The following is a 15,203-nucleotide window of genomic DNA, read 5'->3' as shown; positions in this document are numbered from 1 at the left end:
TGCATGTGAATTTATTGGCAGGGTGGACCTACATTGGAGGTGTAGGACAGGATTCAATGATTGGATGCTCAATTTTGGTTGTATCGACTTCATCTCTTCCATCACTGCGAACATGGTGTGGTATATGTTTACTAGCTGCTTGATATTTGTGCAGACAGAGATGTCTGCCCGTTGCTATTTGGCAAACAAACAAAGTGTCCGCAATTTTGGTTGAACTGCACAAGAGAATAGTATAGTCACTGCATGCAGTGCCATTTGAAAATAGACACAAAGATTGGATAGTCACTTCATGGACTGCAAAAAAGTAGTATTGTACTATTTACTAGCCAACAGTTGGTGCTTCATTGCTTTGGTCTGATTATACAATGGGCATCGTTTTCCCTAAGTTAAAGTTTGTATTCCAAAAATAGTCTCGCAGTGTGATAGAGAGAAGACCAAATCATATTGTAGTGGATGTTCCTCCATCATGTGTGGTTCATTCTCATGGTTCCAGCTGTTGGTGAAATCACTTACGTTTGCAAGAGGAATTGTAGACTTCACAAAAAAATTTGTCTTTCAATCTGTACTGAATGTTGGCCAAGAGAAGCATCCATGTTAGTAGGAAGAATAGATGTTTTTTCTAGATCTTTGCTTTTGGAGCTACATATTTGTAATAGATCTGTGAATCATTGAGATGCATTAACATGTTGATCTTATGTATGGGAATCGTACTAGTTAGTTTTAGTTGCGACGCAAGATCCGAAGTGGCTGATCTTTGCTTTTGGAGCTACATATTTGTATATGATTTGTGAATCATTGAGATGCATTAATAGTTACTTATTTCTGTTCGCTCAGTGTTTACAAGTTACTGATCGATCACTAGCTAGCCTACAAATTCGCACCTGGCAGTTTTATTTGCGACGCAAGATGCGAAGTGGCAGTTTTTTGAATAAAAATGCCTACCTCTGAAGAAACTGACAAGCTACACTATCGATCCTACACGGATAAAAATGCCTACCTCTGAAGAAACTGACAAGCTACACTATCGATCCTACACGGATAAAAATGCCTACCTCTGAAGAAACTGACAAGCTACACTATCGATCCTAGACGGATAAATAGTGTATCACGCACGTACTACCTCCTTTCCGGTTTGCAGGGCTCAATTCAAGAAACGACCTACTCGATCCTACATGAATAAATAGCGGATCACACATGTACTAGTATCTCCTTTCCGGTTTGCAGGGCTTAATTCAAACCTCTCACCAACCAAGGTACTCCCTCCGTCCGGGTTTATTAGTCCCGTGAGCAAAGCAGCAAGACCAAGGCATGGCAATAATTAATGACATGCAGAAGTTTAAGCCTAATTAATTCCAACGATTTAAGTGGCTGCATGCGTGCCCTCGGCTGCGACTCGTTGCATGCTGCTTCGCGTACTGCCTGCGAGCGATTTTGAGTGCCTGCATGTAGCCGGCCGTAATTAAGGCAGCTAACTGATCCGAAAAAAGATACACTTTAATTGTTGCGGGCTTTTTAAATCCATGAAATCTTAATTGACAAGGAGGGAGATGATTCGAGTGCACTCATTTGACCGCCATGCCGGCGTGCGACCCAGACGGGACGGGACAGCACAATCATAATTTCAGTTTCCCTAGTTTTCCACGGCAAGCTGGCGCGCTAAGCCATTATGCATTGAATTCCGATGACCGTCGCGCTACCTTCCCCCTATAAGTGTTGTTTCCTGGCATTCTCAAGTGCCACCGTGACCAACTCGACATATCCTCATAAGCCCCCACTAGCCCGACGTTGCTCGCCACGTCCGCCATGCCCCCGCCCATCCGCGGTAGGTGACGCCGGAGGCGGTCACCGCCGGAACTAGTGTTCGGTTTTTCACTGGAAGGCGGACGGAGGGCGGAGGCATTCTATCTGTCTTTAGATGGCAATGCACAGATCGAGGAGTTGTTGGAGCGCGACCGCATGGCGGAGGAGCAGGAGTTATTGGAGCGCGACCGCCTGGCGGAGGAGCAGCGTAACGCCGATTTGCGCCGCCAGCGGGACATGGAGCAGCAGCGCACCGACGCTCTGAGTCGCGAGCAGAGCGCCCGCAACTGGGCCGACTACGTGGAGGCCGGCGCCTAGCAAATAGCCCTAGAGGATGTCGGGCACGCATGCGTTTGCGACGCCGATTTTTACTACCAGCTCGTCAAGTGGGTTTCCCACTCGGAAGCCGAAGCTTCGGTGGACCACGCCGGCATGGAAAGGGCCAACACGCATGAGCAACGTGCCCTATCGCACCTCTGGCAAGTCCGAGGCGAGGCGTAGGACGCCGGTGCCGCCGTTTAGCGTGTACCGCCGGCATCGTCTAGTTAGCTAAGAGTAAGTTAGTACTTGTCTAGTGGGAGTAGATAGTTAACTTGGCTATGATGGTTGTCAATGTGGAAGTTCAGTACTCTATATGTGGATCAGACCTATTACTTTGCTATGAATGTTGAACTTTCCGTTTGAACGTATGGAATGGGCTGTTATTTTTTTAAATGGGTTGTATTTATCCTCCAGGGGTTTAGAGGCTGATTTGTGGGCCTAGCAAGTTGACGCGTACACAATCAGGAGATGATTGTACGTGGAGAGGATGACAGCAGGGACCCGCCAAGGTCATGGCAGTATGCAAGCAAGTGCCTCCTTATTTCAAGCCAATAAAAAATGGCTCCTCCTAGTGGAATTCTGACATCTGGGTCCCATGCCATTGTCAACATAGTCAATAAACAAGAGAATTGCACAATGAGCGGCTGACACCAAGGACCCAGCAGCTCGCCCAGTTATTTTTGTTTTGGGTTAATTTGATAAATGCCTCCGAGAAATGCCACTGCAATTTCCAAACTTTGAAAAATGCCATTTCATGCCATTTCTAGTGGCATTTTTTGAAGTCTGGAGTGGCGTTTTTCAAAGTTTGCAAACTGCAGTGGCGTTTTTCAAAGTTTGCAAAAATTGCAGTGGCATTTTTCAAAGTTTGGAAATTGGAGTGGCATTTTTATGAATCGCCATAATTGGAGTGGCATTTATCTAATATGTTTTTGAGACGGAAGCAGGGTGTCAACTGGGCTGTGTGGGACACTCTAGCCTGTCTAGACAGCCTTTTCTTTTATGTTTACCACAGACCAGCCCAGTAGTTTTTTTTTATTTTTGAAAATGGCTAGCCCGGTTTTATTGTGATTTGTCAAGTAAGTCACTTTATCAGGCCTATTGGTGAAAGTGCTAGTATCGACTAGAGGAGGGGGTGAATAGGCGATTTTTATGAAAGTCTTCAAAACTTGGAAGTTTCGAAGACAAACAATAGAAATGGCCTAGTTGATATGCAGCGGAAGATAAACTACCGTAAGCAAGCCATAGTCAAATATGCAATGATGTGAGAGTACAGGACTAATAGCAGCTAAGTAGTAAGGATCAGGATGGAAGATAGTCTGAAGCCAATCAACAGTAGTAGTCAAGCAATGAAGTCAAACAGATACACAGATAGGCAGTGACTTCATGAAGACAAACTTAAGTAAAGGATGGAAAGGGATAGAACCAGTCGCTTGTTGAAGACACAGGATTTGTTGGACCAGTTCCAGTTGCTATGACAACTGTACGTCTGGTTAGGGAGGCTGAGACTTAACTTAGAAGACCGTGTCTTCACCTTATTCCCCTTGAGCTAAGGACACCCAGTCCTCGCCCAATCACTCCGGTAAGTCTTCAAGGTAGACTTCCAAACCTTCACAGACTTCGTTCACCAGCAATCCACAATGACTCTTGGATGCTCAGAACGCGACGCCTAACCGGCTGGAGGATACACAGTCCTCAAGTGTAATAAGTCTTCAGGTCACACAGTCAGAAAGACTTCAGTGATACCTAACACTCTTTGGCTCTGGGTGTTTGGGCTTTGTCCTCGCAAGGATTTCTCTCTCTCAAATGCTTCGAGGTGGGTTGCTCTCAAATGACAAAAGTCGTAAACTAACTCTGAGCAGCCACCAGTTTATGGTGTAGGGGGTGGGCTATTTATAGCCACAAGGCAACCTGACATGATTTATCCGAAATGACCCTGGGTCACTAAGGAAATGACACGTGTTCCAACGGTCAGATTTCAAACACACGCGGCAACTTTACTTGGGCTACAAGCAAAGCTGACTCATCCAGCTCTGGATAAGATTTGCTCTCATTGTCTTCGCTTGGAGACATAGGATTTGGGTTGAGCATCACTTCAGTCACTTTGACTTAGTTCACTTGGACCCCACTTAACAGTACGGTGGTTCCTGTGACTCAACAAAGAAGAAAAGGAAACAACAAAACCACATAGTCTTCGCGCTCCATAGTCTTCAAGCAATGTCTTCTCATGTCATAGACTTCAATATGAATATCTTCTCATACCACCATTGTCTTCAATGTCTTCATACATTTTTAGGGGTCATCTCCGGTAGGTAAACCGAATCAATGAGGGATACTACCTGCGTTGTCCTGCAATTCTCACAAACGCATTAGTCCCTCAACCAACTTTGTCGTCAATACTCCAAAACCAACTAGGGGTGGCACTAGATGCACTTACAATCTCCCCCTTTTTGGTTATTGATGACAAACTGGTTGAAGTTTTCAACGGGGATAAAGTATGTGAAATTGTAAAGGATAGGGAATTGTCTTCATAAGTAGCAAGGGCTCCCCCTGAAGATGTGCATTTAAGTAATTTGCTTTTGGAATGCAAATGCACATGGCAGGTTTTACTTGTGGAGATCCACTTCAACTTATGAAGATAATTCATCATGCATGAAATGATATAGCAAATAGGATGACATGCATAATGAAAAATGGACGTCTGTAGAATGATCTAAGTGCGGAAGTTATCATCGCATCACAGTAAAGCAAATAAGTAGCAGACGACCATCAAGTTTAGGTGTTACAACTCAAAGAACCAAATGTTTTAAAAGGCAAGAATTGTAAGCACGAGGAAAAATATAGTGCAACCGCCCATATGAACCCGCTTGAAGACTGTCAACTCATACGCTTCTCCCCCTTTTGTCAGTAAGGACCAAAAAGGTTTGAAGACATAGAGCATCTACTCGTTCTCATGAGCAGGTGAAGCAGCAGGGTTATCATGGTTGGTTGGCGGTGCAGACGAACTTGGTGTAGTGTCGATGCGTGCAGTAGTAGGAGGTGGTGAAGTAGCATCATCTTCGTCATCGATTACTCTGGCATTGACAATTGCCGCGGAGGAAGAATATTCAGAGTCTTCAAGAGATGGAGTGCGACGTAGGACAGCAGTCCGTGGAGGAGTGGTGTCAAACTGGAATCTTTCATTGAAGCCATCGTCTTGAAGATCTGCTTCAGCACTAAGCAGGGTCAATTTCTTCCATGATCGCCAGCAAGTTTCATGAGCAACAAATGCATTCTTTGTGGCAAGGTTACGAATGCGATTGACATCCACCAAGAGGCTTTGCATCTGTCTCTTGAGACAAAAGTGATGTTTATCCTGTTTTTGATGAAGGGCCACAAGAAGTTCTCGGTCATTGAGAACGCGAGAACGCTTCCGACGCCTTTGGGCAATGGTGCTTTCAGTGGCTTTAGTAGGTGCTCGATGAGGCAGACGAGTATTTCCAGCCAATGGATAGATTCGTGTTGCTGCTTGAACACCTTCAATGGGTTGAGTGAAGCTTTGGTGCTCAACATTCTGAAGAATAAGAGGCTTCTTGGCAGGGTCAGAGTATATGGCTTCAACTGATGTATCAACCTCTGGTAAAAAGATCAGATGATTGCGAGCAGATGGCAAATAGTTGACAGATGAGTGTCGCTTGATGAGGCGCATGACCCATGGAGCATAAAACTTCAGACCAAACAGATCAGATCCAGAAGCAGCAAGTTGCTTGATGAAGAAGAGTATTTAAGCTGATGCCATTGAGAATGTAGAAGACCAAAGTCTTCATAGCTCCTTCAAGCTTGGCCGCTGATGAATGTCCTTTGATAGGCCATAGAGTTCGCCTGATAATATGATATATTGTGCGTGGAAGATACTCAAGGTCTTCAACAAAGAACTCTGTTGGATATTCAGCGTCAGATGGCAAGGGCTTCATCATGCTCAACATCTGGCTCATGTTGGGTTATGGCTTATGGAAGATGCTCTCCAATGCATTTCGGTGTAGCTGACAATCAGGTTCATATAGCTCTCCAGGAGTGGCTAGCCCTGTAAGCTCAATGATGTCAAGAGCTTTGGCTTCATGATGAACGTTTCCGGTCATCCACTCGAGGACCCATGTCTTGATATCTCTGTTGTAGCCGCGAATGTGTAGAGAAGCATAGAATTGAAGCAATAGCTCTTCATTCTAGTGTTTTTGTCTGTCACAAAGTTGAGCATACCAACATCACGAAAGAAATCAAGTGCTTCTTCTAAGCACGGCAGTCCAGCAATGGCTTCAGTGTTAAGGCACGTATGAGGGAAAATGCAGCCATGATCATATAGAACGGAGGAGTAATAGCTTTGTTGTTGATAGCTCCAGAACCGATCTGATGATATCCTTGGTTTGGAGGAGGGGTTCTTGGTGCTGTCAAAGAAGGTATTGTGGCTTTTGAAGCCATTAGCATTGAAGGACCCTGGTGAGTTTGCAGTACCTTGAAACCTTGGCAGTCTTGGCTTGGGCTTCTGGACCTGAGGCCTATGCTCAACATGATAATCAAATTGAGGTCCAGAGGCAGTAGGCGGAGGTACTAGAATGGGCCATCGAACAGTGGTTAGCTGACCATGACTGTATGCTTGCTCAATTGTATGAGGCCTTGGTGGCGGAACAGGAGCAGTGGCAACAACTGAGGCTTCAGGCTGCACAACAGGTGCTTCGGGAGCAGTTGCCTCATTAGCTTCAGGTGCAGTGGCAGGTTCAGGCTCCACATTAGTGTCAGCCATGACAACGTCATCGGCTTCATTGGCGTTGGTGGTGGCAGCTTCAATATTTTCAACCTCCTCTTGATGAACAGGAGGGTCGAGCACTGGCACGTTCACTTCAGGAACAGCTTCTTCAATAACTGGGGGAGTAGGGACACATACGTCTTCTTGATTCTCTTCGGCTGACGCAGCCGGAATGTCTTCAGCAGCTTGGGCTTCAGACATGGAGACATTCACAGTTGGAGTGGGTTCAGAAAATACTTGACGTGCAACAGGTTGGCGTTGCACTTCTCCTTCTGGAACGCTCGACAGAGGGACTTGAGGCCTTTGTCCTTTGTGAAGCCTGCGAAGTGCTGGCAACGCTTTTGGAGATGGAGTTGGCTGGGCCTCAAAGTCTTCATCTTCTTCTTGCACGGGTGGTGTAGCTTGTTGTTGTTGTTGGGGAGTACTTGGGGAGTCTTGTTGCTGTGGGTGATCAGCTCATGATGCATCCTGAGCAATTGGCGTCAGAGGACGACCAATGCTAATGAGTTCGCTGTTCATAAGAACAGGCGATGATACCATGTTGTGTTCGATCTGAGGAAGAACTTCATCATCTTCAACATTGTCATGGTGACTGTCGGTGTCAAAACTGGCGGATCTCGGGTAGGGGGTCCCGAACTGTGCGTCTAAGCGGATGGTAACAGGAGACAAGGGACACGATGTTTTACCCAGGTTCGGGCCCTCTTGATGGAGGTAAAACCCTACATCCTGCTTGATTAATATTGATGATGTGTGTTACAAGAGTAGATCTACCATGAGATCAAGGAGGCTAAACCCTAGAAGCTAGCCTATGGTATGATTGTTGTTCGTCCTACGGACTAAAGCCATCCGGTTTATATAGACAACGGAGAGGGCTAGGGTTACACAGAGTCGGTTACAATGGTAGGAGATCTACATATCCGTATTGCCAAGCTTGCCTTCCACGCCAAGGAAAGTCCCATCCGAACATGGGACGAAGTCTTCAATCTTGTATCTTCATAGTCTTGGAGTCCGGCCGATGATGATAGTTCGGCTATCCGGACACCCCCTAGTCCAGGACTCCCTCAGTAGCCCCTGAACCAGGCTTCAATGACGACGAGTCCGGCGCGCATATTGTCTTCGGCATTGCAAGGCGGGTTCCTCCTCCGAATAATTTATGGAAGATTGTGAACACCAGGATAGTGTCCGGCTCTGCAAAATAAATTCCACATACCACCGTAGAGAGAATAATATTTACACAAGTTCAATCTGCTGACGTATTTGGTGGCGTGACGTCACACCACTACCAAGCCTTTACTCGAATTGTTTTTATTGTACCACCTCAGCGTGTATAGCGAAGCGGTTTCCTTGGCACGTCTTGTCGAAGCAGAGATCGTGCTCCCTTATTTCGGGATTCCCATCAATACGGACGTGGGTAACCCAACCGTGCCATTGATTGCGGCGCTTGGGGGATAAGCGAGTTTTATCAGGCTGGTGGGGACGCATGGTTTCGTCCGCCGATATAAGGGGATAAAGATCCAACCCTTTTACCTGCACCTTCTTCCTACTTGGCTTATCCATCTCTGCGAACTTGAGCTCCAGCGCCCAAGTCCGCACATCTCACCTCAACCTCCTCCAACTATGTCCGGAGCGGGAGGCAAGTGGATGGCCTCCTCCGTCACGGAGGGGCGGATCCATAAGCTGCACAGCGCCGGATATTTGTCCAGCAACATCGCGCACCGGCTCCCCGGCGAGGGAGAGCTCATCCCCACCCCCAGGCCCCATGAGAGGGTAGTATTTCTTCCCCATTTCCTCTACGGACTGGGCTTCCCACTCCATCCCTTTTTCCGGGGCTCATGTTCTACTGCGGCCTGGATTTCCATGATCTGGCCCCGAATTTCATCCTCAACATCTCTGCGTTTATCGTCATGTGTGAGGCCTTCCTCTGCATCCAGCCCCACTTCGGCTTGCGGCTCAAGAGCTTCAGTGTCAAGCCGAAGGTTGTGAAGGGCAGCCAAGCGGAGTGCGGAGGCGCCATGGTGGGCAGGATGTCCCACATTACTTGGCTTGAGGGCACTTTCATGGAAAGCATCAAGGGGTGGAAATCGGGGTGGTTCTACATCACCGAGCCGCGTGACCGTGAATGGGCAGCGGCCCCCAAATTCAGATCTGGCATCCCCACACGGCTCGCCTCCTGGAAAGAGAGCGGCCGGACTTGGGGTGATTCGGAGGAGCTGATCGGACTCCAAGCCTGTATCCAAAAGCTAGTGGACAAGAAGCTCAATCTCGTCAACGTAGTCCAGGTCATGCTCATTCGCCAGATTCTCCCGTGCCAACGACGGGGCTTCAACATGTGGGAGTTTGATCCGGCGTAGCACCAGACTTTGAGCGGGCTCTTCGACACTACATACGAAGATGTCTGGAAGGTGCTGTTCAAGGGCGCCGAGACTCCCGCATCCGCTACCGAAGATCGCAGATACAGCTCACAGCGTCCGGCTGACGAGGTAAGCTATTTTGTCCTTTACGGGACGCTTGTTTTCCATAGTTCGACACTATGCGGGATCTAAACTCCCTTTCCTTTGACAGGGCTGGCTGAAGAAGGCCGAACAGACTATCTGTCCGGCCCCGTTACCACAGGACCCAGCAGACGCTCGCCTAACGGGGCTGCTGGCTCCGGCACCCCATGTGGTGCCGGAGAAGAAGGCCAAGAAGAAGGCCACGGGCACTCGGAAGAGTTCCCGTTTTCAGGTGTTATCGGATGACGACTCCGAGGCCGACTCCTCTCACAAAGGAGAGGAGGAGAAGAAGAAAGCCTCTCCCCAGCGAGGGGAGGGAGGAAAAGGAAGGCCTCCCCAACGAGGGAGGCCGAAAGGTCCAAGAAGGGAAAAACTCTTTCCCCAGACTGCTCTGCCAACGCCAGCGACAACGACGAGGATTGGCCTCCAAGGGCCAAGCCCCTGGCGAGATCGTAAGTATCCAGACTCCCGAATAACTTCATGGTTTTTCTTTTCGCCACGTAATGTCTTTCTAATGCCGCATACAACCCTGCAGTCCGCCCAAGGATGACCTTCCCGCTTCGTTGAGCGGGTCCTTAGGGGCGTCGGATATGGATTCTCTTCCGACCGCCTCCACCCCACGTGATGCAGACGATGCCGAGGTGGGATCCCGGGAAGGGACCCACCAAGAGGAGGAGGCCCCGGAGGTGTCGCAAGACAACCTCCCGGACTTTGCACCGGACTTGGCCTCGGAACCCATAGTGGCTCCGCAGTCCGGCAGGCGGCCCCTTCATAAGAAGGGCAAGACCGTGACGCTGACCGCCTCCGTCCAACCGGAGGCGCCGGATAGCTTGCTGGAGGCGCTCAATGGCGCCTCCATCAAAGAGGAACACCACACTGTTATGAGTGCGGTGATTCAGAAGATTCAGCTTGCCAAGAGCGGGCTGACTGAACCCTGCAGCAGCCTTCTAACAGGCTTTGAGGTAAGAATTTTGATAAATGTAAAATAGTACCACATAGACAGTAGCCCCTGATGCTCGGTTCGGTGTTCGGAAAGAAAAGCCGGACTGAGGATCTTAAAAGATATACGGAGGAGTCATAAAAAATATGTCAATATGGGATTGCAGGCTGCGCTGCTAACCTCTGCCGCACTGACTGCGGAGGTCAATACTTTAAAGCAAAACCTCGAGCGGTCCGAGAACGAGCTCGGCCATGCCAAGAAGCAGCTCAAGGACAAGGAAGGTGAGTAACACCTTATTAAAATTGTTCCTTACAGAAAAGGATTTTGGTTGCAAGAAGAATGACAAGGATAACGTGGTATTGCAGGGGCCACTAACGAGGTGGCGACCCTGAAAGAGGCGGTGGCCGCGGCCGAATGCAATGCGGCCACGGAGCGCACCGAGCGAGAGAAGCAGGAGGCGCGGGTGGCATAGGTACAGCAAGAGCTCCAGGATCTCGTGAAAAAACATGAGGGCCTGGAGCGTGACTCGAAGATTCGAGAGTCTGAGCTTGCAACGGCTCTTGAGAGTGCCAAAGCCGCTAAGGCCGAAGCCTACAAGGCCTTCCAAGAAATCGAGGCGTTGAAGAAAATAGCAGCGGGTAAGGCATTTTTCATGCAAAGTAAGCACGTGAGTGTTAATTACCTGTTTCTTACCCGAATTCGGAGCTCTCCAGGAGCGTTCACAGATCTTCCTCGCAGCGTGTCCGATGCTGCCGCGTTCTACCGGGCCGAGGAGGGGAGCTCGACGGAGAAGGTCTTCTGGTCTCAGTATGCTGAGGCCGGACATCCGGTGCCCCTTAGCGACCAGCTGAAGCAGCTGGTCGAGCTCCACAAGGCGGCTGAACAGGCCATGAAGGGCCTCATAGTTCGGCTGTGGCCTAAGGAGGCCATGCCTGGGAGCTACTTCGGCCTGGTGCGGCGGCTGGTGGATGCGTGCCCGTGGGTTGAAGTCATCAAGCACTCCGCCTGTATTGAAGGTGCCCGTCGGGCCCTTGCCCGCGCAAAGGTGCACTGGGGCAAGATGGATGCCCAGAAGCTTGTGACGGACCCGCCACCGCAGGGCAAGGAGCACCGCACGCCCGAGATGTATTATAAGAGTGTCCTGAAGGGTGCCCGCACTATTGCGGGTGAGTGCTCCAAAGATGTAATATTTGAGTAGACTCGCATTTTGTTATCCTGTGCGCTGAAAACTTAGTTCATATGCGCTAAGCAACGCTTGTTAATTTAAAATATTACCTTCTGTGTGGCTGTTTATCAAATCTGAGAGACGGCAAGTCGTCGGCTTCAGCCCCCATGCCATGAGTGCTGGGGTGTTCGGGATAAACTTGAGCACTCTTGTTCCCATTTTTGGGTCCATCTAGGGAGGCGCTCAGCACAGCGAACAAGGCAACCGGACTTATAAATGCTTGAACACTCTCACTTAGCCATAGAATTCTATAATTTTAAATTTCGGCGAAGCCCCTAGTCTTCGGAAGGCCGAATTTGGGGCGCTATCCACGCCTGGGCCGGACAAAATCCGGCTCCTCGCTCTAAGCGGCATAAGTCTTTAGGGACTCGCAAAAAACCTCTCGAACAGCGACCAGCTCTCGCCTCATCATGACGGTCAGTTTTAGCTTTCTCCACTGAGGCGCTCGCCCAGCTCAACCGGGGCGCAATCGCAGTGGTTCTCCCAGTGCTAACTTAGCCAATACAACGGAACGTAAGGTACCAAAACATGGGAGCCGGGCAAACCCAACTATTGACCCAAGACATGATTCGGAGCCGATGCATATAATGCTATAAGTTCGGGGTGCCGCACTTGTGAAAGTGTTCGGACTTATTACACCATGATGCGGGAAACATAAGCCCCTGGTGTATTTAGCCGTACCAAAATGTACGGATGCAACGTGTCATAAATGAACATATGTATAAGAAAGAAATGCAATTGGGAGCAAAAAGTTGCTACATTACTTATTCAAGAAAAACTGTTGTAAAGGCAGAACGATACAAATGGTGCGATAAGCAAGGGGTGGGACTTATTAAACATGCCCCCCTCTAGGGGGTGGGCTGTGGAATGGTGTATAAAATATATTTAATGCTCGTAATGGAGACCACCTGGATATTCGTTGTAGCCTTTCTCCTTCCCTGGCTGTTGCATCGTGAGTTCGGCAGGTCTGTTGCCAGACAGGGCCTCTGACAAACGGAGTCCTGTGGGTAAAAAGAAAAAAGAAAAAAAGAACAACACACTTGAGAGCCCCTAGTGTGGTTGAGCCGCATTCTGGGCCTATTGTGGTCGTGCCCCTCTCCCCATGCCCATGGTATCTTCAGAGCGTAATGGTGTACGCGAAGGACCTTTCTTGATGTTTTGTAGGGGCTGGGGTTGGGGCTGCACTGCTATGCGTGCTCGAAACGTGCCAGGTGGTCTTGTTGTATGTTACTCCGGGCGCGTTTAGCCGTGTCCGGTCGCTTAACGGCCGGACTCAAGAGTTTCCTTAAGAGGTTGCACTGTACTTCTGCCGCGAGAGCCGCTGTATGTTCCTCCGTCCGGAGTGAGCGTTCAGTGTTTCCGTTGACCGTGATGACTCCTCGAGGGCCTGGCATCTTGAGCTTGAGGTATGCGTAGTGCGGCACCGCGTTGAACTTTGCGAACGCGGTACATCCGAGCAGAGCATGATAGCCGCTGCGGAATGGAACTATGTCGAAGATTAACTCCTTGCTTCGGAAGTTATCTGGGGATCCGAAGACCACTTCCAGTGTAACTGAGCCTGTACAATTGGCTTCTACACCAGGTATGACGCCTTTAAAGGTCTTCTTGGTAGGTTTAATCCTTGAGGGGTCTATGCCCATTTTGCGCACTGTATCCTGATAAAGCAGGTTCAGGCTGCTGCCGCCGTCCATCAGGACTCTGGTGAGGTGGAATCCATCGACGATTGGGTCTAAAACCAATGCGGCGAATCCACCATGGCGGATGCTGGTGGGGTGGTCCCTTCGGTCAAAAATGATCGGGCAGGAGGACCATGGATTGAACTTCGGGGCAACTGGCTCCATCACGTATACATCCCTGAGTGCATGCTTCCGCTCCCTTTTGGGTATGTGCGTTGCGTATATCATGTTCACCGTCCGCACCTGTGGGGGGAAACCCTTTTATCCTCTATTGTTCGGCGGTCGGGTCTCTTCCTCGTCATCGCTATGCAGCCCCTTGTCATTCTTTTCAGCAATTAACTTGCCTGCCTGCTTGAATACCCAGCAGTCCCTGTTGGTGTGGTTGGCTGGCTTTTCGGGGGTGCCGTGTATCTGGCACGAGCGGTCGAGTATTCGGTCCAAATTGGACGGACCCGGAGTAGTTCTTTTGAATGGCTTTTTCTGTTGACCGGGTTTAGAGCCTCTGAATCCGGCATTGACTGCCGTATCTTCACTATTATCACTGTTAATGCGGCGTTTGTTTTTGTTGCGACGCGACCTGCCATTACGGTCCTTGATATCCAGACTGCCAGAATTTTTGCTGAGGTTGTTGCTGCGTGCTAGCCAGCTATCCTCACCCGCGCAGAAGCGGGTCATGAGTGATGTGAGGGCTGCCATGGATTTTGGCTTTTCCTGTCCTAGGTGCCGGGCAAGCCACTGGTCGCGGATGTTATGCTTGAAGGCTGCTAGGGCCTCCGCATCCGGACAGTCGATGATTTGGTTATTCTTGGTTAAGAACCGTGTCCAGAATTGTCTGGCCGATTCGTCTGGCTGCTGAATTACGTGGCTTAGGTCATCGGCGTCTGGTGGTCGCACATACGTGCCTTGGAAGTTATCGAGGAATGCGGCTTCCAGGTCTTCCCAACTCCCGATTGACTCTGCTGGCAAGCTGTTAAGCCAATGCCAGGCTGGTCCTTTAAGTTTGAGTGGGAGATATTTGATGGCATGAAGATCGTCACCGTGGGCCATGTGGATGTGGAGGAGATAGTCTTCGATCCAAACCGCGGGGTCTGTTGTGCCATCGTAGGATTCAATGTTCACGGGTTTAAACCCTTCGAGGATTTGATGATCCATTACTTCATCTGTGAAGCATAGTGGGTGTGCGGCGCCTCTGTACTGGGCGATATCACGACGGAGCTCAAAAGAGCTGTGTCTATTTTGTTCGGCCCGGCCGGACTTACTGTGTCCGGCACGACGGTTGTCGTCACGTATCATGGGGCGCTGTCACACCCTAGCTAGTTCATGCATTAGAGTGTTGCATCATGTGTATCCTTTCATCAGAAACTTGAAATGGGGATGTCAGAACCCCCAGCCCCCTCTGAAACCAACTAGGGTTTACTAAAAACTTTTTCAATGAACCTGAAATGCCCTTCTAAAATGTCCATCATTTTTGTCTTGGTTCAGAACCTCTGCCAAAAGTGTTGCACAATCTTCTACGTCATCTTAGGGTCTTTGAATTAAATGATAGGTATTTGAATTTGGGCATTTAAAATTATATAAAATATTTCAAATGCTCAAATATTCCGAAACTGAAATGTTTCATGTTGGAAATAATCCAACTATGGACCAGAAGCAGTTTGGTGATTTTAGGAGTTGCCTAGGTATTTTTAATAATTCAACAAAGTTGTAGAAAAATAGAAAAAGAAAAAAAAACAGAAAGGAAAACTTACCTGGCGCCTCCAACCCGGCCCACCTGCCGGCCCAGCCCAGCGCCGCGCCAGCGAGCTGCTTGCCCGGCCAGGCAGGCAGGCAGGTGCTCGACGGCGAGCACCGCATGGGTGCCACGCACCTGCTCGCCGCCTCGCCGCTCCACTCGCCCGGCTAACGCCGTGGATCGACCCCTCTCTCTCCCCCGAACCCCCCAGACGTCCCCTCTCCTCTCCAGCTCCTCCCC

This window comes from Triticum aestivum, chromosome 7B, assembly GCF_018294505.1.
Source record: "Triticum aestivum cultivar Chinese Spring chromosome 7B, IWGSC CS RefSeq v2.1, whole genome shotgun sequence".
In the NCBI taxonomy this organism is placed as follows: domain Eukaryota; kingdom Viridiplantae; phylum Streptophyta; class Magnoliopsida; order Poales; family Poaceae; genus Triticum; species Triticum aestivum.
The sequence above is the reverse complement of the archived record's forward strand: the minus strand, read 5'-3'. Positions refer to the sequence as shown.